The sequence below is a fragment of the Sebastes umbrosus genome, chromosome 2 (genome assembly GCF_015220745.1).
Source record: "Sebastes umbrosus isolate fSebUmb1 chromosome 2, fSebUmb1.pri, whole genome shotgun sequence".
NCBI lineage: Eukaryota > Metazoa > Chordata > Actinopteri > Perciformes > Sebastidae > Sebastes > Sebastes umbrosus.
This window is the reverse complement of record NC_051270.1, coordinates 9,834,150-9,858,430: the sequence shown is the minus strand read 5'-3', so window position 1 is coordinate 9,858,430 and position 24,281 is coordinate 9,834,150.

The window sequence follows — 24,281 nt, the reverse complement described above, 5'->3', positions numbered from 1 at the left end:
TTAGTATTGGTGAAAACGCCAAACCTTTAACCTCATATACTGTAGATATTATCAGTTCTTTGTTTCTTTTTGAGATGTTGCAACATTACATCATCTCAAATAAAGAAACTGGTTGAATTTAGCTCTGTATCTAAATATTTCTGATGTCTTCTTAATAAGTTTGGAATGACAGATTGGGATTTTAACTGTTCAACCTTGTACTGGCATTGAAACGGATTGAATCATTATTTTTAACGCAACATTCACTCCGGCCCCTCTGCAGACCACTCTGTTCCCTCATTTGAAAACTAGAATGTGACTCATCTCCTCATAATCTTTTAAGGCGCTCCAAATTACATTACAAACAAGGTCAGAGCACATTCAGAAATAATAAGATTTCGATAATAATTTTTAATCCCCCCAGCTGTTACACCACAAGACAAATTGCGTTGTTAATTTATTCACCAGTGCTGTTGCAAATAAACAGTTTTGGTTTCCCACTCTCAGTGCGAGGATTAAAGCTTCACCCCCTCCCCGCCACCCGAAGCCCGTGTTGTTGAGTTGGTCTCGGATATCTCTGCGAGATTGCAGCGTTAGACAATGGAGAATATCTCACCTCTACCCTGCAATGCACTTGGGTGAGGTTCATTTAGGTGTGACCACGGGATTGGTCCCTCCGGGAGCAATTAGTTCTCGCTAAAGGATCTGGGATGGTGGGAGCAACGAGATGTCAAACAATGGCATCACCCCTCGTCAGCTAAACGCTTTTTACCCTGGACTCCTGAGAGGGTGAACTCTCAACGTCTTGTGTTTCTGCGTGACTACTCCCCAGCTGCATACACTGTGGCTCAGAGTGGTTTCAGACACTGTTCAACATTGTGAAATGTCATGATGGGAGGAGTTGTGTGTGTGTGTCTATGCACACGTGTGACTGAGTTGCTTAAAGGTTGACTCCTTCTTTGTTCTGTTACGTTTTTTTCAAACGGAAACGCCCACTCAGCTTCTACAAAAAGCACTGACGTAGGTTACCAAAGTGAGCTAATCAAAGCTAATCAATAAGGTTGTGATTAATGTGAACGCTAGCACTAGCTGAGTGGAAATAACTGAAAGGGTTAATTTAGATTTTTTTTAAGTGGGGTTGTTAAGTGTACGCTATACGCGTGCCTACCACCATCTAAGTTACTGTCTGTAACCAGTGGGCTACCTCCGGGTCTGAAAAGTGAAGCCAATGCTGAAGCGTCTTAAACTTGTATTCTTTCTAATAGCCAGCAGGGGGCGACTCCTCTGGTTGCAAAAAGAAGTCTGATTGTATAGAAGTCTATGAGATAATGACCCTACTTCTCATTTGATTTATTACCTCAGTAAACATTGTAAACATGAGTTTATGGTCTCAATCGCTAGTTTCAAGTCTGCTTCAATACAGCGTGATGTTCATTTAGTAATTTATGGTTCCATTTAGAGTCAAATAGACCATAAAGCAGGGTATGCTTTAGGACATGGCTACCTTGTAATTGACAGGTCGCTACCACGGCGTTGTCCGGTCTGGATGTTGTCTGCGTTTTCGTCTTACAACTTTAACCCTTTCACAGTGTGTTTTCAGTTCATGAAAGTTAATTACAATGTTTTTGGTCACCTGAATATACCTTATTCAGTGTTCGGTTGTACTTAGCTCTACCCTCTCGTGTCCCTTCTGGTTGCAAAAAAACAAAATGGCTTCATATATACAATCTATGTATGTAACGTTAATACACTGACTATAAGGATGTATATGTACTGTACACGTAGCAGCATTATCATGCAGAAACCACGTCAGGTCACGTGGGAAAACATTTTTAGAAGAGCTTGGAAAAATTGTATTTTGACAATAAAACATGTATACTTTCACCAAAAATTCTAACGTTCGGATTTGAATACATCTGGAACACCACTGGAAAGCGACAAAATTATATAAAAAACTGGACCCGCTCTTTAAGTAGAAGTGATAAAAGCCATTCACCCATAAACCACAAGGTGCCTATGATGCTTAATTAAACTCTCAAACATGCATCAGGCTTGTTTTCTTTTTTCTTCTCATCAATACCTTGGCGAAAGGAGACATGTCAGATCCGAGCTTGAAAACTATCTGCCAGCTCTTAAAGAGTGACGCAAAGTAGATGAAACTTTTCAGAAAACAATGCCTGTCCTCTTCTTCAAAGCCTTATTCATCTCTGCCAGTCACCCTTCAGCGCTGCCAATTTATTCATCTCGCAGGAACAAAGTGCTCCAGATTTGTTCCTGGGATTCAAAAGGCAATGATTTCACTGGGATGCTCTCTGTTTAAGATAATAACGTAAAGCCCTGCTAATAGCTACAGTTTTCAGCATTAGCGTGTTGTGAGAGTAACGTCAGCTTTGACAACACTGATAAAAGTTTTGGCGTACTGTGATATTCCTTTTATCTGAAGCACAAAGACACCTAGTGACAGGAAAATACCAGAAAAAGACCAGTTGTTATGGTTACAAGTTATAAATAGAGCAGCTAGGAGTGTAGGTGACAAGGGAGCTGAGAGTTTCAGGATGAAAGACGCAGATGAAATCCACCCCACAATCCCTTGCTGCAGATCTGCTGCTAACTTACAGGGAAACATCAACGCAGGCAGACTTGGAAACATCAGCCGACAGAAAGAAACTTGCGCTGCATCAATTAAAGTATGCATATAAGCTCACCTGAAAATCAAATCATCTGCTTTTATTCCCCGTTGCTGCGTTACCAACTGATATCTATGGCAGGAGCTGTGTTAATGACTACTGTGACACTGCAGTTTTAAAGTTCAGCATTGAAAAAAGAGAAGCAGTGAGATGTGGACGGTTTCTCTAGTCTGCCGCGGCTTGTGTCCCCCGGCCTCCCCTGTGATTTTTGGCATTTGTGTCATGCACATTGTTCTCTGCCCCAGTGCCCGGCACCAAGGGCCTCCTGATACAGTCCGTAATTAGAAGCAGCTCAAGGATTTAATGAAGAGGCGCTCACTTGATGGCAGCAGCGCTTGAGACATTGCCAGTGGCTCCGACTTCAAAGCTGGAGATATGGCTCCCCAGCAAAGGCCGGGGAAAAGCTGCGACGAGATAACAAGTCATGGCTTTCTTTTGATTTGTAGCATGCCAGGGCACTTACTATATAGGTTTGCAGCCAGCAAGGGCATGCAAGTGGTTGATCAGTGTGGCATTGCGCTACTGGGCCAATGAGCATCATCAGCAATAGAGCCCAGTAATGATGCGAGTGGGAGGCGAGATAAGATAAGCTGTGTGAATTTCCTTTCCCCCGCCATTCCCCCTTGCTGATTCCCAGTCAGTAACTACCAGGATCACTCCCTATCATCTACTTTAGAGTGCGCTAGCTGCCTTCCAGAAACAAACTGTGGAGGAGCTTTGTGATCAACCCAAAAGGCTTAGAGGAGGAGGATGTATTTCAAAGTCATTTTCAACTCTCTTTGACTGCTGTGAACCTAAAAAAACACTGTTGTTCCTCAGGAAAAGTTAAATGACATTTGAAATGTGTGAATGAATATTAATGACAGTTGTCAGGCTGCTATATCCTATTACAGTTTGCTCGTAAAAGCTGGCCCACACTGAAAGATTTTTCAAATCTTAACAGATGTTGAAAATGTGAGAGACCTGACACATAACGACATGTTATGTTAAATTTAACATTTTGTTCCTATAGTGTATGGTGAGCAACACTAACAGATTCCATTCATGAACAACAAGAGTCCCGACATCGCATCAATGATATTGAATCGTTGATCACTGAATCGATACAACGATCCAGATCTATGTATCGTTACACCGTTACCTATTGGTCTCTTAGACACAAAAACATGGGAAAAAAGGGTCCAGGTTGAAAAATACCAAAGTTACCCTTTAAGTGCAATGTTAATCACACAGTACATGCTGTTGTGTGCTGGTCTGTGGGGATTAATGAAGTAGATAATGTCCTCAGCTGCATTGCTGAAGGGTTTCCACCCACACACTCATTTCATTTTAACTACAGTATATTCCTCCGACTTCATCCCACTGATAAGATACTTTCTTTTTCACTTTGAGATGCCCTCAAATTGCATTTAGCTGTTTCATAATTCCCTTTTAAAGTGTTACATAAGCTCTTTCCATAGGGTATATATACTGTACACTAAACACTCTGACTTTAATGCGTCTTGGGGAAGGATTTAAAGATCAGGCATCTTCTTTTCCCACATTATAAACCTCTAGATCTGATTACAAATGTGCGTCCTAATTTTCAAATTAGCAACACAAGAAGCAATGACAGAAGATGTCTTCTCTATTTCAGGGTGTTCAGAATAGCATAAGTAACACGGTCATTATCTTTCCCACTGGTCCTCCGGATTGTCCCTGTCACCAGAGAAAGACCACTTGGGGTTTTTAAAAACTTTGAAGGATAAAAGGCTGTTGAAATAAGATACTTCTTCAAACATGGAATTATGCTCTATCCAAGTTCAAAGACTGAAAAGTTGAGGTAGACTTTCTTAGTTGACTTTCTTTTTCTTCTGTTAGCTCAAACCAGGTCTTAAGGAATCTTGTTTTTTATATTCAAGACTCCCTTGAGGATCGTGTACACCACCTTTAGCTCTCAGTTGGTTACATTAAACAACCAATCCCACAGAAAGCAGATGCATGATGCAAGATGAATTCATGAGCAGCACTTCATTGATGTTTTTTTTGTGTGGGAGCTATGTTGTCCTGTTTGAGTGCTGTAGATGAATAAACTGACTAAAGTTTCTTTTTCCACTGCTGCAGTCATTGTGAAGAAGAACATCACAGAAATGAGGCTCTACAGGAATAAATGCAGCCTCGGGTTTCTCTCCTTTAGATCTTCTTTAAACATGTATTGAAATTACAAACAATACCTATTTTCATGTGCACAAAGGCAAAAATGTCCCACTGCGTTATGTCACCATTAAAGCTTCTCTATACGATATTCAGAGCATTAATATAGCAGCAGAGATCTATTGTCTATGTAAAGATATAGAGGAGTAATGTCTACCTGAGCTGAGAATGAAGTCTCTCTCCTCTGTGTGTGTTATACTCTGAGCTTCTCTGTGCTTTGATGACATCGCTGGGCCATCCATGCATGCTTTTTAGTGCCGTTTATTCTAACGGGTATTTGTTTTTCAACTCTTGTGCCAAATTTGTTCCAAAATTTATTTTCATCCTCCCCGATCTTATTTTTATCCGGGACGTCCTTGAGCCCTGATTTACATATGGAGCGGGTCTTCTTCATGGAGCTGGAGGGCATGTTTCTACAGAAGCCCAGAACGGACAAACCAACCACTGACTCTAGATAAGGCCATTCGTGTTTTCACATTTTTACGGCGGCCACCGCAGTTCTCCTCCGCGCTTAGCACACAGGAGAAGTTTCAGTTGGTTGCAATCTACAGCGTCACCACTAGATGCCACCAAATCCTACACATTGTCCCGTTAATCGCTAAATGGTCAAAACAGCTCCTCTGTATTAATAGAAATTATTTTGTAAGCCTATGTGGGTACAACATTTGAATAAAAGCTTTCCACATTCAGCATCTTCTAGTCTGCTAGTTTACACATCAAGCTGTCCACATTTTGACACTCTGCCACTGAGTGTCCCTGTTTACGTAAATCCATTGGCAAGAAGATTCCTATTCATTTGCGGTTTCCAACTGACAGACAACATTCATAATGAATTTACCAAAAGTTCAAACCAACACCTGGTTAACTTCTTTAATTTATTTTCATATGGTGGTGGGGGGGGTAACTCTAGATTTGACTACAGGTTGCACGGCTAAAAATATCTTTCCTTGGACACTTCATCATGATAAAAAAAAGTTTGCATACATTATCTTGCAAAATTATATTAATATTTTAATCTCATTTTATCTCTGGCAGGAGAGGCAATTATTTTGTGGTGATGGAGTGTCACAGCTAAATGAATAAGCAGTTGTCACAGCACACCGCTGAGGACAGGGGGCATCGCTGTGTGAATATAAAGCCCAATAGATCCGCAATTAACTTCTACCCTCCATTCCCCTCCAAAGCGTAAATAACATTTATGTTCCACGGTTTCCATCAGTTGGGCTTGTTCTGCGGGGTTAGGCGTATTATCAACTCATTACACTGGCACACACACAGGCTCCTTTATTCTCATTAATCTGCCAGTCTCCCCCAACTCTCACTATCTTCACCTAATGAGTATTTATGACCTAGGACTTATCCGCTGTGATATAAGAAACTACACATACATTACATTTTATACATGGGGCATTTTCCCTGATACTGATGTCTAAAAACAGTACACAAAATAAAAGTATTTGAGTGACAAAACAGCACATTTACAGACCAGAGTGGCAGATTGAAAAACAACCCAAAACCTCAATGAGTATTTCTCATTACGTTGTAACTCACCACACAGCAGGCAACCAAAATTATGATAGATCAGCCTATCACCATTCATTTTTAGGTTTTCCCCACTCACCTTCTTTGTTAGTCTGCAAATCACGTCCCACCTAATGAACAAGGCAGCAACGAGAGATTCTCTCTTAGCTTTTTCAGTTTCCATTTCAGCTTTGACACTCCGCGTTTGCCAAGTAGAGTTAATCGATCTAAATTAATATAATTTTCTCTGCAGTGTAACACCTCGAAAACTGATTTTATACACTCTTAAAGCTGTTCAACTTCTCAACCAAACACAAATGTTACATTAGAAGAGATTAACAACACTTCCTCTTTTAATGTCATATTCTATCCCTTTTTTGGCCGATGAAAACACAACTGACCTTCAGACCACTTACATATTTGCATGCGTAGTATGTAGAGCAAGGAGAAGTGAAGATTAAAGTCCTGGATGTCTTCCAGTTTCTTCAATTTTAAATTCACAGGGAGAGAACAGAAAGACTCTGCGTGTGTGTGTGCATGTGTTTGCTCATGTGCTGCTGCTCAAGGACTCATGGAGCTGTTCGCCCATGTAGTTCATTCAGACAGAACACCTGGCCTTTCCAGCCTGATGAAGCCAACACAGGAGCTGCAGATGATCTTCTCTTTTCAACACTTTTTAAGGTTAAATAATACAAGAACACAATTTTGTATGGCCAGTTGATACAAATACACTTATATATATACTGTGTATTACAGCATGCATGTTTGTGGCTGGATTGTGTTAAAATTATGAGAGTAGCCAGATGAAAATGTAATAGTGCAACTAATGATCATTTTCACTGTTGATTAATCTGTTGATTATTTTCTCGATGAATCGATTAGTTGTTTGGTCTATAAAATGTCAGAAAGAGGTGAAAAATGACGATCAGTGTTTCCCAAAGCCCAAGATGACGTCTTCAAATGTCTTGTTTTGTCCACAACTCAAAGATATTCAGTTTACTGTCATGGAGGAGTAAAGAAACCAGAAAATATTCACATTCAAGAAGATGGAATACTACTACTTTTATTACTAATACTTTTTTTTATTATTATTTAATGACTCAAACCAATTAATCGATTATCCAACATATTCTCCCTCCCAACTCGTCAAATACCGCCGCTTGGTCAGTGGCCCTCTGCATCGGAGGTACCCCTCTTGTGTTACGTTTTGATGCAACGGAGATGGCGTGTCAAGATATAACCATTACGTGCATAGTGTCCTTTCAAAATAAACTTCCGTTTTTACAGGAAGTTATAGATTTAGGCAACACAACCACTAAGGTAGGGTTAGGAAACGGTCGTGGTTGACGCTAACTTCAGTGACTCGACTTATGTGACTAATAACTCCCGTGACTAGTAAGTCACAGGTATGACGATAAAGAGTCACCTGACTAAGGACTCACGGGACAGACGCTACCTACGAGTCAACGTACGTTAAAAAAAATAATTCAACATCACTTTTAGTTTCACACGGGACACAAACTCCGGTCTCCTGGTTGAAAGTCTTGTGTTTGTTTGACCCATCCACCACCCCTCCCTCCCGCCCTTAGCTGACCTTCACGCTATTAATACTACGTCACTTGCGCCGTGGGTGGGTTTATATTGGAGTAAGTGGAAAGCCCGGTTCATCACAGACTGTCGCTAAAGGGTACCTCCCTGGTCGGTTTCCGATGTCGAGGGGCGCTACCAAATCGGCGGTGTTTGAAGAGTTGGGATTGAGACCGGGTTGGATTATCAAAATAGTTGGCGATTAATTTAATAGTTGACAACTAATTGATTAATCGTTGCAGCTCTATTAAAATGTGAACAGTGTCACGAAATACCTGCACCAAAAACTAACACGTTTTCCACACTAAACAACATATACAATATGAGGGCTCCTACAGTATCAGCAGGATGACATCAACTGTCAGTGTCTTAAAAGATACCAAAGACGACTGTAGGTAGGAAACAGGATGTAGACGGTCACTAAAGGCTCTTGTTGTAAGAATCGGTCATTTTAGGCATTTGAACAAATGACCAGTGCTGTTTCTCTTGTGGTAACAGTCTTGTACAACCACCTGCCAAATGACCTGTGATGTGGTTTGTCTGGAGCAGGACCGTAATATGAATCAACTACAGGGAACAAGCGGAATGACGCTGTTGTGGGTATTACAAGAACGATGGGACACAGATGGCGTGAGGCAGGTACAGTAGGTGTTAGTGCTTTTGTTTTGTTAACAGCTGCAGGTATATCATACACATGCAAGTGTTTCATTAGCTCCTGAGAGCTAACAGGTTATTCTGTTAATTTGATCTAAATTAAGATCTGTACATTCTGATACATATGCATTGTGTTAGGGGATGAGTTGAGAGTGAGAAACACATTGTACCAAGTTGTAGGCTACCCCTTTCTGGCCAACCGTGTCTGCTTTTACCATAGGCATACATGAAAAAAGAAAAGACTCCTTTATTTCAATATTCAAATAGATTTTTAAATGTAATTTTTTAAGTTAAGTTTAAACACCATTATTCAGTGTGCCGTGATGTTATTGGAGGATGAAAGCTGCATTAAACAAACCTCGGCCTCTTTCCCTTGGTTGTCTCTCTCAGCCTAATGAAATGTCTGTCACAAAACACTCAGACAGCTATGGAGAATGAAAGGCTCTTTATACTGTAGTAAGTCGACAACAGACTCAGGGTCATAGCAGTTTTTTCTACAGCTCCCCCCTAAGTCCTTGTACTTTGATTGACTGTGCGTAAGAGAAGCATTTGTGTCATTTTGAAATGAAAACAGATGGTGTCCATTCTCTCTACTCCTGCACTGCTAAACCTGAAGGACATTTGAGGGTAATAATGACTGATCTCTGATCTGCCAAATGCCTGGGACACTTGCACAGACGGCTGACCTCCACTGGAAAGAAGTTGCATAATTGAAATTATTTAGCAGCTAAAGTGAGAGGCTTTAGAGCAATCCAGTTTTAGAATATGACGAGGGGTAAATCCTGATGAAATATGCGAGCTGTCCCTAATCCTCTTCAATCATAAACAGCTGTCCTGGGTTATGGATGTGACTGTTGCTTAACCTGCAGAGAGAGCAGCCTTTTGATCTGGATTTGCCTCTGCCCACTCTAAACTCATCCCTTTTCCCCACCATCTGCCATACTTTTATTACTCTTGTTTTTAAAATACATTTGGAAAGCTAAAGCTTCCTTTATCATTTGTTTTTGTTTTTAAGCTTTGCTTTAAGCACACATCACTGAGCATACACACACACACATGTCCCTGCTGTCCCTGTTACTGTATTCTCACTTACCCCCATTAGCATCTGGGTGCTGCTGAGTGCAGCCTGTCATCACCTTCCTTAAGCCAGTTACAGAAGGGTATAATATATGCCAATTCTTGCAGTCTGCAGGGAACTGGTTGTGCTGTTTGAGCTAATTATTTTGGTATGAAACAGTGTCACTGTTAACATGTATGAAGGTGATTTCACCCTGAAGACCCTCATAGTGTGAATTTACATGCAGAGGATATAAAGAATATGATCATTATCCTGCTGTATTCTCATGCAGCAACAAATGTCTCATAGTGCATTCTGTTTTTCAGTTTCCACTATTTGACATTCAGCTCACATAATTCTGCTATTAAACTAAAAGCTTCTCACTGGAACTATGCAATTTCCCCAAAGGACTACCTTTTGTGTTCCCATATTGTCTCTTGTGCCATTTTGACAGCGTTCATAAATATAAGATGCTGTTTTCAGGCATGGTAGGTTACATTTCCAGATTTATATTAACAGTAACCAGTGGATAGTAGCAACTGTAGAAAACCAGTAACAAGAAAAATGATTTGTTTAAATATGTAACTTCATAATTTGTTATTTACAGTTATTTACATCAGTCAAATGCTTTCTTATCTCCACATATGATTAACGCTGATACTAGTTTAAAGGGTTTGCATCACAGTGGTACTATATGACAACTTTTAAAATAAAACTAGATCAGCGGTTACCTACGGGTCTGAAAGTGAAGCCAATGTGCCTTAAACTTGCATTCTTTCTAATAGCCAGAAGGGGGCGACTCCTCTGGTTGCAAAAAGAAGTCTGATTGTATAGAAGTCAATGAGAAAATGAGTCTACTTCTCACTTGATTTATTACCTCAGTAAACATTGTAAACATGAGTTTATGGTCTCAATCGCTATAGTTTCAAGTTTTCTTCAATGTATGATGTTAATTTAGTAAATTATGGTCCCATTTAGAGTAAATTAGACCATAAAGCAGGGTATGCTTTAGGACGTGGCTACCTTGTGATTGACAGGTCGCTACCACGGCGTTGTTCAATCTGGGTGTTGTCCGTGTTTTTGTCTTACAACTTTAACCCTTTCACGGTGTGAAAATGTCTTATTCAGCATTTGGTTGTACTTAACAGTATCTAAACACGCCTAACAGGTGTGAAGACACCGAGTACTGAAAAGGATATAAACTCATTCTTATAACATGGGTTAATTGTTTTGACATCCCAATGGACGTAACTTTTCTAGGATGTCTAGATCTATGATGAATGTAATCTGACTCCAACCAAAAGCACAAACTTATATGATTAGATGTCTATAAGCCAATCATTATGTTCCACATCATGTAAAGTGGACGGCACTAGGGCCACGCCCCATTTTCAGCAAGCATGGCCGACTGTGAGGCAACGAGGAAGCATGAGACACATTTTAATCTATTAATCAAATTGTTAAAGTAGATAATTTGTGTTAAACTGTGTTTAAAACAAACATGAGATGTTTTATTTCTTAAACCTGTCAAAATATAATATAAAATACGTATAGCTTTTACTCAGGATTTTTTTCAAAAACATCTGTCCATTGGAATGGATGGGGGATCTGAATGTCACCGGAAGGGAAATAAATAGGGAAATACTGTTTGGTTCATTCTGACTTGACTGATATTATTTTTTCTAAAGATACAATCAGCTTATAATGCATCCTTTTGATTGTGTACACATAATATTCAACTCAGGAGACTTTGAACATACTGTGTACTTGAGATATTTCAGGAATTCACGATGTTCTGAGTTGTGATTACGAGGCTGATACAAAATAGATATGCAATGTGTTTTAAAGCATCACTATTCATTGACGAGTTAACCATTCATGAAAAATAATTAAGCTCGTGATTTTTTTGTTGTTGTTGGAAAAGGGTATCTTAAGACTATTTATTGTAATTTTGTATGCATTCAGTTTTCATTCCATTGGAATCGACAGAAAATAAATAAATAAATAAATCATGAGCTTATTTATTTCCCATTAAGGTATGGAACATAATTTGGTTTTGAAAGGGTTAATATAAGATGGGCTGAAGCTCTGCCAACATTGTTAGCATTCCAGTCAACCAGGTTCTGTCTACAAGAGGATACCACCACTAGGGAAAAATAGGAGTGTAAAACGGTTGGAAAAAAAACAGTTTTTCTCCTGAATATATTTAAATAATGTTTCAATACCCTGGAGTTAAGTCACCCAAAGTAGTCATCTCAACCTAAACTGGACCAATTTTAGCTAAGGCAGTAGGGCTCTTGTATTCCATCACTTTACGATAGAAATTGTTTTGGACTGATGAAACAGCAGCTATAGATCATGTTCATCATGTTTAATGATCTTTAATAATTGTCATCATCTTTGAACACACTATATGAGAGAGCATCAGGAGAATAATCAGATATGTGATGTGCAGAGAAAGAAGAATCAGACTCAGCTTGTTTCCACTGCAAGTGGACATGCTCATGAATAAACTCAGTGAAATTAAATATATTACTGCTACTGATGAAAAAGTGTTTTTTAGGTGAATGCTGAAAACACAGACAAGAATATTACTGGCTCCGTTCAGTACAGATCTAGTTATTCATGGTAATGTGCAGTTTGCATGTATTTTCACATGTTAAAAAATAAATATTACATAAAGATTAAAGATTAAGATGGATTAAATTACAACCAGACATATTTTGCCATTTCAGCAATGTATTAAATTGCACAGTTTAATGAAAGGCTCTGTTAAAAAGTAAGAAAAGAAGCTTTGCCTTATTGTTTCATACAGACTAAAATCTAATGAGGACATTAGTCAACATTGCTTCAGTTAAGAGTGGTCTAATACTGATAAGAGTCTAATAGCTGCCACAGGAAGCAGGTTTATAAAACAGAATGTGAGAGATTATATTAAAGACTAGTGATTTAAGTAGATTAAACTGCTTAAACAGGCTGTACCACAGCGCAGGGACCCGAGCGGAGACTGATCAGTCCAATGTGGCTACACAGGGCTTTGGTTCTGGGCACCTCTCAGGTGTGAAACCTGCCTCCCAATGCAATTCATTTTCCAACACATGATATACTGTAAATTCAGCAGCTTACATAGCTAAATCAGTTGTATTGAGCAATATTTTTATTAATATTGAACAAAATGACTCTTGCTAATGTGAGGCTGCTGACTGCTGATCCAACTGAGAAACAAAAATCCAGTATGCACCTCTATGCAGCTTTCTACCACTTTCCGCTCATTATCTCGGTCCAATAAACCACAAATGCTGGTTCACAGGAAGTTGTGGGCGGCTGCACTCACCCACAACTTCACCAACTGCAGCCTGGTCTCCGAAAAAATACTTTACAAAATACATACAACAAAACTGCATTGTCTCGTAGATTACACTTGTATTTGACGTATCACATGTACGTTTAATCAAAGTCCGTGTAGGGAGGAGGTCGGGGTGGAGCGATAGAGCCCGTTAGCATGAAAAGGAGTACGAATGACACGATAATAAGCATGGCATTTAGCGTGCAATTAGAACGACTTTCTTGCTTATGGCGTGTCATTTTTACACAATGTACTGACTGCAATGTGAACGCATCCATATAAATATGCTACGCTCAGAGCTAGTGAGGTAGAATGAAAAGCATGCAAGACCGCTTATGGAAGGTGTGGGGGTGGTGGATGGGTCAAACAAACAAACTAGGAGACCGGAAGTGTTTTAGACTGGTGTTTTGTTTTGTAAGTTATATTAGTGACGTTTGTCACATCTTTTCGTGACGTTTTTGAGCTGCTTTTTGTACTTATGTTACGTTGTTTCTGTACGTATTTTACTTAGTTTACGTAATTACTTTAAGCCCAACCATGACGTTTTTCCTAAGTCTAACTAAATGGTTTTGTTGCCTAGACCTAACAGCGGCCGTTTCTGTAGTTTTGCTACATACAACTGACACGTGAAAAGCCTAAAATGCGTCCTAATGACATGTGTAATGTCCGTGTAATGTCGTGCTATTTATATGCCTTCCCATAAGACCAGGTTGAGGGATGGATCAAACACAGGACTTTCACCCAGGAGACTGTTGTCCGTGTCCCGTGTGAAACCTAAAGTAACGTACTTATTTTAACCCAAAACATGATCTTTACTAAACCTAACCAAGTAGTTTAGTTGCTTAAACCTAAAAGTAATTGAGAATACAAAAATGTTAAATGCACCACGAGCAGTTAAAACAACAAAACACATTGATATGAAATGTATTTTTGGTTCAGCAACACACGTATCTAGAAATGTTGATAGGAAATGTATTTTTGGTTCAGAAACTTTGAGATTCAACATATCCGTGGTTTGCAGAAACATACAATGCCAACATTTTATTCTGGCGACTGGGTTGCCAATTGTTAGCTGTCCAGCATAAAATCAGCCATATGAGCTTGATAGGCTCATATTAGACTTCTTGTTGACTTGCATCTTAATGCAGATCTAACTAGTTTCATATCTGCAAGAAGAACAGAGCAGAACAACTTGTCCTCTACTCTGTGCAGGGTTATTTACGCAGCTCTGAAGGTCTCCACTGCCTCCTATAGCAGTGTTTATCTTGTTCAGCTCTCTGGAGATCAGCCTCTAGTGAGTCTCCTGACTACGGCGGGCCTCTCAGAGGCATATTAACAAGATGGAAACAAGCAGAGCCGACTCTACTAGACCATTCGTCTCTCGCTCTGGCATCTCGGCAGATGGAAAGGAATTGGCACATCATACTTGTGCCACCAGCATTGCACCCATGGGGATGCAAACGTAGTGACTGTCAAAACTTTGAAGGATAGAAGTCTTATAGTAAAGTAAAGATGACAGCACACTGTTTTTTTTCCAAATACAAGAGTTTTTGAGTATTGATATTTACAATTCAGTACTATGTGTGAGTGACTGGTGGTATGTTGATGTTTTTGTCTGTGTGCATGTATTCCAGCTGCCAATCCCCAAGGTCACCTCATGAATAGTATTGTCTAAATGTATGGTCTTTCTGTGTTGGAAAAATGATCTCCTATAGGCTTGTAAAATCAAGCAAAACCACTTTATTGTGAAATGCAAGGAAATCAATCAGATGGTTTCCTTCAGTGTTTTGTCATGCAATCTAAACATACCATACATGAGAGAATAGTCTGTACAGGTTCATGAAGATGAAAGTAAACTGACCTTGGAGCAGTGTACATGTGGCCTCAGTAGATCAATTCTACCTGCCAAAGCAAGATTGATTTGCACTGTTGTGGCCACACATGTGGCCACAAATAATGTTCTCCATCCTACAGACACCATGCAACCATTTAGAAAAAGCCACCATGCAACCATTTAGTAAGAGCAGCCTTAGAGGTGCAGTGTGTAGCATCTGGCGGCATATAGTGGTGAGGTTGCAGATTGCAGCCGACAGAAACTTCTCCCGTGTGCCAAGCGTGTAGGAGAACTAATGGCCATCTCTAGAGCCAGTGTTTGGTTTGTCCGTTCTGGGCTACTGTAGAAACATGGTGTTGCAATATAGCGGACTCCATGAAGAGGACCCGCTCCCTATGTAGATAGAAAAAGCTCATTCTAAGGAAACAATGATTCTTATTTTCAGGTGATTATACACTAAAGAAAACATACTTATATTATATTAATTTCTGCCAATTGAGCCCCCTAAATGCTACATACTGTTCCTTTAAGTTCTACAAATATTGTAAAAGATAATAATAAAATAAAATAAATTCTAGGGCTGTCAGTCAATTTAATTATTTAATCACAATTAATCACATGATTGTCCATAGTTAATCGCAATTATTCGCAAATTATTTGCAAATTTTTTATTCATTCAAAATGTACCTTAAAGTGAGATTTGTCAAGTATTTAATACTCTTATCAACATGGGAGTGGACAAATATGCTCGCTTTATGCAAATGTATGTATTTATTTATTATTGTAAATCAATTAACAACACAAAACAATGAAAAATATTGTCCAGAAACCCTCACAGGTACTGCATTTAGCATAAAAATATGTTCAAATCATAACATGGCAAACTCAAGCCCAACAGGCAACAACAGCTGTCAGTGTGTCAGTGTGCTGACTTTACTATGACTTGCCCAAAACTGCATGAGATTATCATAAAGTGGGCATGTTTGTAAAGGGGAGACTTGTGGGTACAAATAGAACCCATTTTCATTCACTTATCTTGAGGTCAGAGGTCAAGGGACCCCTTTGAAAATGGCCATTCTAGTTTCATATGATCCCAGTATTTTCACTCTAGCTTAAAAACAGAGCCCTCTACAACCTAAAAATCGCAAGTTGCGTTAATGCATTAAAGAAATTTGTATTTGACAGCCCTAATAAATTCATAATGCCACATCATTGCTTGGAACTTTTCAAGGCTGAAACCAAACAAATTTAACTCATCAATAACTGATCCAATCAAAATAAATTTATATCAAAAGGTGGTAGATCTTTACTGTTATCAGTATAACAGAGAATAATGATGCCATATTTTTGGACCAAGAGACAGTTTCATAGGTTCACACAAAACAAAAGTGGTCCAAGTACTTCCCCCTGTGGGACACCACATTAAACGAGACAGGGAAACCATACAGTTAAAACCAAAAGAGTGCTCAAGATAAGATCTAAAAGGACGGTGTGGTCCACAAAGCGAAATACACAAAAAGTAACAGCGAGACAGATCAGAAAGCAGGAAATATGCATCATACTAAATTTACCACTGAGCTACTGTGAGGAAAAATGGGATTTTTCCCGTGCTGTATATGAGTTTGTCAAAACGAAAAATTGTTTTCCTTTCTTACTGGAGTGGAGTGTGTTGCAATAATTAGACAACTACTCATTTGCTTCAGGAGCTAATCAGCGTAACTCTACCTCAAACAGACCCCCTACTGAGGGAGCTTTAGCTACAATTTCCATTCTTCTGTTAACTCAGCCCTTTGTGTGCTTGTTCAGATACTGATCAGTGTTTCCATGCAGGTAGATTTCTATATATTATATAGGACAATATTCAATCAGCAGCACTCTTTTTTCTACTGTGTGGGGCCGATTCTTGTTCTGAAATCAGTGAACAATGAAACTGTTAGCACTGTATGAACAGGCTAATCAGAATAATTCATCTTAATTATTAGCCTTGATCTCCAACCCGCTATGCCTCGTGTTGTAAACCCACATTCATATCTTCCTTTGCTTTATTTGTAGATTACTATCAGAATAACTACAAATCACAAATGTAATACATACTTTGATAAATACTTTAACAAATGCTTTTTGTTTTAAATTGGTGGAGGAGTTCCAAGGTCATACTAACACACAGGACCAGACAATGGGACAGTGCATTCCACTCATTCATTCACATCTTGTAGAAGACATACGGATACTACAATGTTGAGTGGTCAGAACAGAGTGTTTGATGTGGGTGCTTGTGTGATGATTAGAGAACACTTTGTAACATTGTAAAGATGCAGACCAGGAAAGGATGGGTAAGGAAGGAAGGAAGTACTTCAGATGAAGAAGACTTATACGAATGCTCCGAGGCAATTAGCATTTTTTCAGATTTTTATGCCTCCGTGCCGGCGACAGCCGTGGCCGGAGGCATTATGTCCGTCCATCTGTACCTCGTGAATGCGATATCTCAGGAATGCCTAGAGCAAATTTCTTCATATTTGGCACAAACGTCCTCTTGGACTCAAGGAAGAAATGATTAGATTTTGGTGGTCAAAGGTCAAGGTCACTTTGACCTCACAAAACACCTTTTTGGCTATAACTCAAGAATTCATATGCTAAATATGACAATTTCACACTTAATGTCTAACAAGATAAAAGATGAAGTGATGACATCTTGGACAGACATGTTTGTAAGCTGCAACTTGACTGGTTGACGGAGGCATAACAATTCTAGTTGACTGCTGTCATCATAAACACAATGTTTAAAGTGTGTCTTGTTTCTAACCTTAGACCAACTTTCATGTAATCTCAAATAGTCTTTTTTCAAATAGTTTACCTCTGTATATAAGTTTGCATGTGATAATGTTATAGTTTAATTTAATTAACAAAAGCAGTTTTTTATATTTATTTATGTATAAATATATTCGTTTTTTAATTATAGTTTTGTTTATTTACAGCAGAGTGGTGTAGTTGTGCCCAGAAGCTCCCGGTATTTCAAGTTTTTGTGCATCTGTTTTTTTTTCAGCGCTCCCCTCATTCACATTCATATTCCTGCTTGCCTTCACACCTGAGCTCTCCGCTACAAATACAGCTTTACGCTGTCATCCAGCAGCTTGGGAAAAAGTGCCTTCTGCCTTGCAATTTATATTTCCGATTGGCTGATGGTCATGCACTAACTAAAACTGAGAGATTGGGAGTATGACTAAATTTATGAGTGAATAAACAAAACTTGCTCAAGGCACATTGCTTACACAAAGGAGAGACTAAGATTTAAGACAGACGCATAGCTTTGTTGTGAACCATTTCCACCCGTACTCTAATCTAGAAATTGTTGTACTTTTGGCATAATAATAATGATGTCAGTAGCATGAAAACAATCTGCTTTTAAAGGAAAGAATTATATTTGAATAATTAAATTCTTGTTTATATGGTGGTTTGATGCCTTGTGGCAGAAGTTCATCCTTTACCCACTTCTGTCACAGACACGTGTCTGGCTCACCAGACGGTATTATGGTAAGAACCCGCTCAGCAGAATCCATTTGCCTGCAGGCAGCTTTTTATGTTTTAATTAAACCCTCTTCTGGTCATCTGAAGAGAGTAAATAATCAGAGTCAATAGTGCTTCTCGCCACACTCCACTATCTGCCTAATTGACTGAAACATTTTTGTAGGAGAATGATTGGGTTGGTTTCTGGATGAATCTTAAAGGTGCAGTGTGAAGGATTTGGCAGCATTGAGCGATGAGGTTGAAGATTGCAACCAACTGAAACTTCTCCCGTGTGCCAAGCGTGTTGGGGAACTATGGTCCTTTCTGGGCTACTGTAGAAACATGGCGGCAGACTCCATGAAGAGGACCTGCTCTGTATGTAAATATAAACTGCTCCTTCTAAGGTAGCGAAAAAAGTGGGTCGCAGGTTTGAATCCGGCTTGGGGTCCTGGAGGCCATGTTCTCCCTGTGTTAGCGTGGGTTTTCTACGGGTACTCCGGCTTCCTCCCACAGTCTAAAGACATGCAGGTTGGGTTAATTGTTGACTCTAAATTGCCCGTATGTGTGAATGTGAGCGTGTGATGCCTGTAATCGGCTGCAGCCTCCCCGCAACCCTTAATAGGATAAGCGGTTATGGATAATGAATGAATGATTATACGCTAAAGAAAACATAGTTATTAATATTATATTCCTTTAAAGTCATCTGATCTATCTTTTTGAGTATGACAGTCTCATCCCCCGTTGACTTGCATGTAAAAGGTCTGTAAATTGAGCATTCATGATGGTTATAATGGATTCCAGAAGTGAAAAGGCACTGAAATGGATCAAAAGTATAAAAAATGTTCACAGTACCTCGCCAAATCACTCCTGCATGATAATCCACACTTTTCTTTTCCATGCATATGCTGATCCATACAGCTAGATACACTGTGTGTCTCAGTCTTCACATAAGTGGTGAAAACTGCTGTACCACCTGCTATTGTGTTCCAGTATTACTCTCCTTTCAGTCGGCAACATGAAAGCATTACCAATATTTTGCCTCTGTATTCACTGGAATAAACAGTAACATGTCTCATTTCTCTATGGAATAAATGCTAATTGCAAATCATTTTTCAGGCTTTATTTGATGGAGAATGTTGACTAAGAACAATTTATTCTTTAGAAATAGTTATAGGCAAGAAGGATGAATGAATATATGCACACGTCCTGCATTCAAAGTCTTACTTGATTAAAAATACAAAAGTATTAGAATCAAAATATACTTAAAGTATCAAAAGTATATATATATTATGTATTAGATTATAATTATTGATGCATTACTGTACGTATCACATTAATATTACAACTGGTTATGGTGTGGTGGCAACCTTTAAATACTTAACTGGAGGGAGGCTTAATCTACAATAAAATATCATAAAGTATTAATTGATTCATATTATTAATACAAAATATAAATCTGTAAAGTAACTAAAATTGGCAGATACATGTAGTGCATCCCTCTGAGATGTGAAATACTCAAGTAAAGTACAAATACAAATTGTACTTAAGTATAGTACTTGTGTAAATGTACTTAGTTACATTACATCACTGCAAGCCATCACTGCTTAAAGTATTTCCTGTAAAAACACTTTTTTAAATGTCTTTCACCAGAAATGTTATGCTAGTGTATGCAGCTACTTTCTTGCTGGTCTGCATGTGTATTCATTTTGGTTTGTTTTTTGTCCTGAAAGTCCTAGTGTCTTTGAGGACGCTCCTCCTTCCATTGCAAATGTCCAACGCCCGCAAGGAGAAAAGTAAAGAGTTCAAAGCCGAGCAGTACAACTGTATCACCACAATTTACAGCTGGCACCAGAGATAACATTTCGGATGCAGGGGAATTGGCACCCAGTCTACAGTGACAGTGGTGGCTTGACGCCTGGTGTCCCAGAGTCTTCCTTTGTACTCCCAGCAGAAACACTTTCTCTCTGCCAGGGGGCCACTGGGGGAGAACAACAAAGTTACGAGTGTGTAACGTTAGGATATATTCTTGCGGCGGAGGAGTGTGAATCAAGCCATTGATTTGTCTGTGAACTAATTTTACTTTTCTGGAAGTTTACTGTGTTTTGCAAGAAAAACAGGGATGACTGTAATTGGATTGTACTTTGGCCTTTTCAAAAGTGTCCAATATATGCACATGAATATAATGAGTACTGGGAAAAACTGCCTCTAGTTCAAATTAGACAAAACTTATAGAGAGCAATGGCCTCATTTAACTGAAACCACGCTGGCAGAAAGGGTGATGGAAAGGTTAGGAGTCTTATTAATAATATCTGGAAATCTAAATAAGTCTTCAGTGTTCATTTTTCAGCAAAATATTGAGTCCAAATAACGAGTGCACCCTTGAAAGACGGGGACAAATGAAATTTGCAAATACTTTATAGTCTTATTATTGTTGAGTACTTTGCTATCTTCTAGGCCAGAAGGTCCATATCCAGCTCAATTAAAGCTAGGGTTGGTAATCTTGAGAAACTAGCAATAGTACGTAAAAATTATCAAACTGAAAAATGCAGCCCAGTGTTGCCAGCTCTTATTCAATGAAAGCAGCATTAGCTCCAAAATGTTGCTAAATGTAGCAAGAAGGTTGGCAAGTCGGCAACACTGACAGCTCGTGCCTTCAGGCCTCCCTCCAAAGCCACCCCCCCATGATTATCATTATGCATGTAAACAACAAACATGGCTATTGTTAACACTCACAGCTGTCAAGCTAGCAGCTTGTGGAAGACTCCGGTGATGCGCAATGAGTGCACAGGCAGAGTGCGTGCAGGTAGACAGGCAGGCAGCCCATCCAATCGGTTCATTCATCGAATCATTTCATTCATCCAATCCGATCAGAGCAATCCCCCAGGAAGAGCACCTGGCTTTGAGCAAATTTTCGTAGTGGCCAAACAGTGGGATTACGACTTCCGGGTCGGTCATGTGATGCCATTGGGCCTAACAAGACTTTTTCCCATAGACTTATGTTGGGAAAGAGAAGTCTGAAACTCAGCAGATTTTTTTTTTTTTAGGTAAATTAACTTCCCAGTACGAACACTTGAATAGCCCTTATTTAAATCATTAGGTCCTAAAAGTTGTAAAATGCACTAATCCAGAGTTATTTCCCCTCCTCCGTTCATGTGAATGAACGGTCCAGACCGAGGCTGGACCAAGGGCTGGGAGGCGGGGTTAAAGAAAACACTAGTGCGCTTTGTTTATGGGCCCAATGGATGCGGAAGATCCGGGTTATTTTGTCACTCGGCAGTCGAGCCATTTTGTCTTCATGCGCCACTGAGCAACTTTCACAAGAACGAACTGGAGCCATCCTACAACGCTGTATCCAGTTCTCTTTATACATCCATGGATTGGACGGGTTTATTACAGTCCTGCGACAGCCACAGATAGATTTCTTTTCTTTCCTGTCAGAGCATTTGATTTATTGATTGCCGTCGGGATGTAATGAGAATTTCAAAAAATATAACAAAAAACGTTTTTGAAGATAACCAGCCTTAGCTTTAAATTTAAAATAAATATTTAAGATAACTTCCATCTACCTGGATTAGTAGATTATAGTGTTTATTAAAAACTTTATTTCTACAGAAAAAAAAGGTACTGTAGCTGTCAAAATGTCTTGTTACTATATGCATCTGCCTGTCATCCCAGAGAAATCTGCTCATGTTTCTCTGTAAGCGTGTAACCCTCCTGACAGTCTGTCATCTGTGCTGGATGCTCTTTTATGACACTGTTTTTAAAGGTACCTGCATCATGTATCTGCAGTCACTCATAATAATTAATTATTTCTCTAACTCTCCCTGCATTGTGACAAAAGAGAGTTGCATCTCCCCCTACTGTTTTTACTGTAAAAGCACCATTGCTGAATCAAATCAAAGGAGACAGTATACTGTACAAGATGTACTGTAAGATTTTGACGTGTGCCCCTGAAGGTCTCACATCTCACTTTGTTTTCAGAATATTAACATTTTAATATGGACAGGATCTTCTGAGTTTCTCTGCTCTATTGGCTGGAATGGAAATGTATATAACTGAAAGTATTTACTTGAAGTTTAAGGGGCATTTAATAGCCAAATGTTATTCAGAACAGTCGCTACTGACTGGAAAAAACAGATTATGTCGTCTGATGTTTCATAGCTGATTTGACGTCTGCCTTTATGTGTTTAATGAGTTTCCTAACCCCTGGGCACTTGATTGATTGAAAATGACTAATTTCTTATTCCAGTTCTACCTTGTAAACAGTGTTACACTGGCTATAAAGCCAGCTTTCTTGTTGGTAATCTCACTGTTTAAGCACCAGAACAAAAAAAAGTATGAATAAATAATTAATTAATAGCGTCCGGCGCCTAGCATGCGAATGCATAAACACATTGTGTGTTCCCTGTAGATTATAGAACATGTTCTAATTGTATTAGTGTGAGCTCATTTATATTCATGATGACCATGGATAATTTCACTTCCTCAGCACATGAAAAAAAAAAACAGAACCGAAAGCAGATCTCCTGTGTGACTCTACAAGGTCACATGTCTTAATTATGCTATTCCTCTTTTGAATTAGAAAAATAATGTAATGTATAACTGCAGATGTAGCTTGAAATAAACAGGGAGCTTAGAGCTGGAAGATGTCTGCATAATTATGTATATTACAGCCCTTTTATATAAAAAATAACAACAAGAACAACAACAAAACATTCTATATGGTTGTTTTGGCTACATTTATCTTATTAACACCTCATAGCAACGACGTTTACATGCTGAAGCATTGTTGCCCCCAGTGAACTTAACTACATACTTGCAATCGTAGCCATAAAATAGAAAAACTAATAGAGCAGCCTACTCAAAAATGTAATAATGTTGCAAAAGCCATGAACATATTGCATGTGGCTTCTGTATTATTCTGTGCACTTGTTTGTGTAGGCCTACATGCTGCTCCCTATTGTATTGTAGGATATTTTATTGTACAGTATTGTATTGTATGTTGTGAGGGCGGAAATACCATCAGTTTTTCACCTTTTTTTAAAAAGAAATATTTTATTTTTATTTGTTATCAAAAATATACACACAACAAGGCACTGTCAATTATAACAGTAAGAAAACTACTTTAGGTTGAGCATGGGCAACAACATATATCAGAGATAACATACAAAGTGAATACAAATAAAGTTAAACTGGTCAAGGAACAGGTAATAAAAAATAAAAAATAAATAAATGAATATTAAAAACAATTTAAAAAAAAAAATGTAAATTAAAATAAGCTTTATTGGCATGAATGTTCAGATTACATTATTGCCAAAGTGAAATTACATATTAATGAATAATTACATTTCACAAGAAATAATCACAAAATAATCACAATCACAATATACCAAATACATTTTAAATAAACATTCTTTTACAGATGTAGTTAATCAGAAACATGTCCGAAGCTTGTAGTACCTCTTATTGTATGGCAACAGTCAACATATTTTGCAGCTAATATTGCACATTGATTTTTCTCCCCACATAAGTATGGTATTTTCTGAGGATCGGGGATGAACTCAGGACATATGTTGTTTATTTTTTCAAAGAAAACATTATAAATATATATATCCCATAAAATAAAAGAAACAGGGCTCATCTCAAATTAATTTGTAAATATCAAATAAAGAGAATAATTTATCAGTTTTATATCTTTATCTAGACAACAACTTACAATGATGTGACATTCAGGGGGTGAAGGATTTTCACCAGAATCTTCATTAGTAAACGACAGTCGAAGTTGGAAAGTTTTATACCTTTTTTTTTAATATTTTTTTATTTTTATTCGTTATCAAAAATATACACACAACAAGGCACTGTCAATTATAACAGTAAGAAAAACAACTTCAGGTTAAGCATAGGCAACAACATATATCA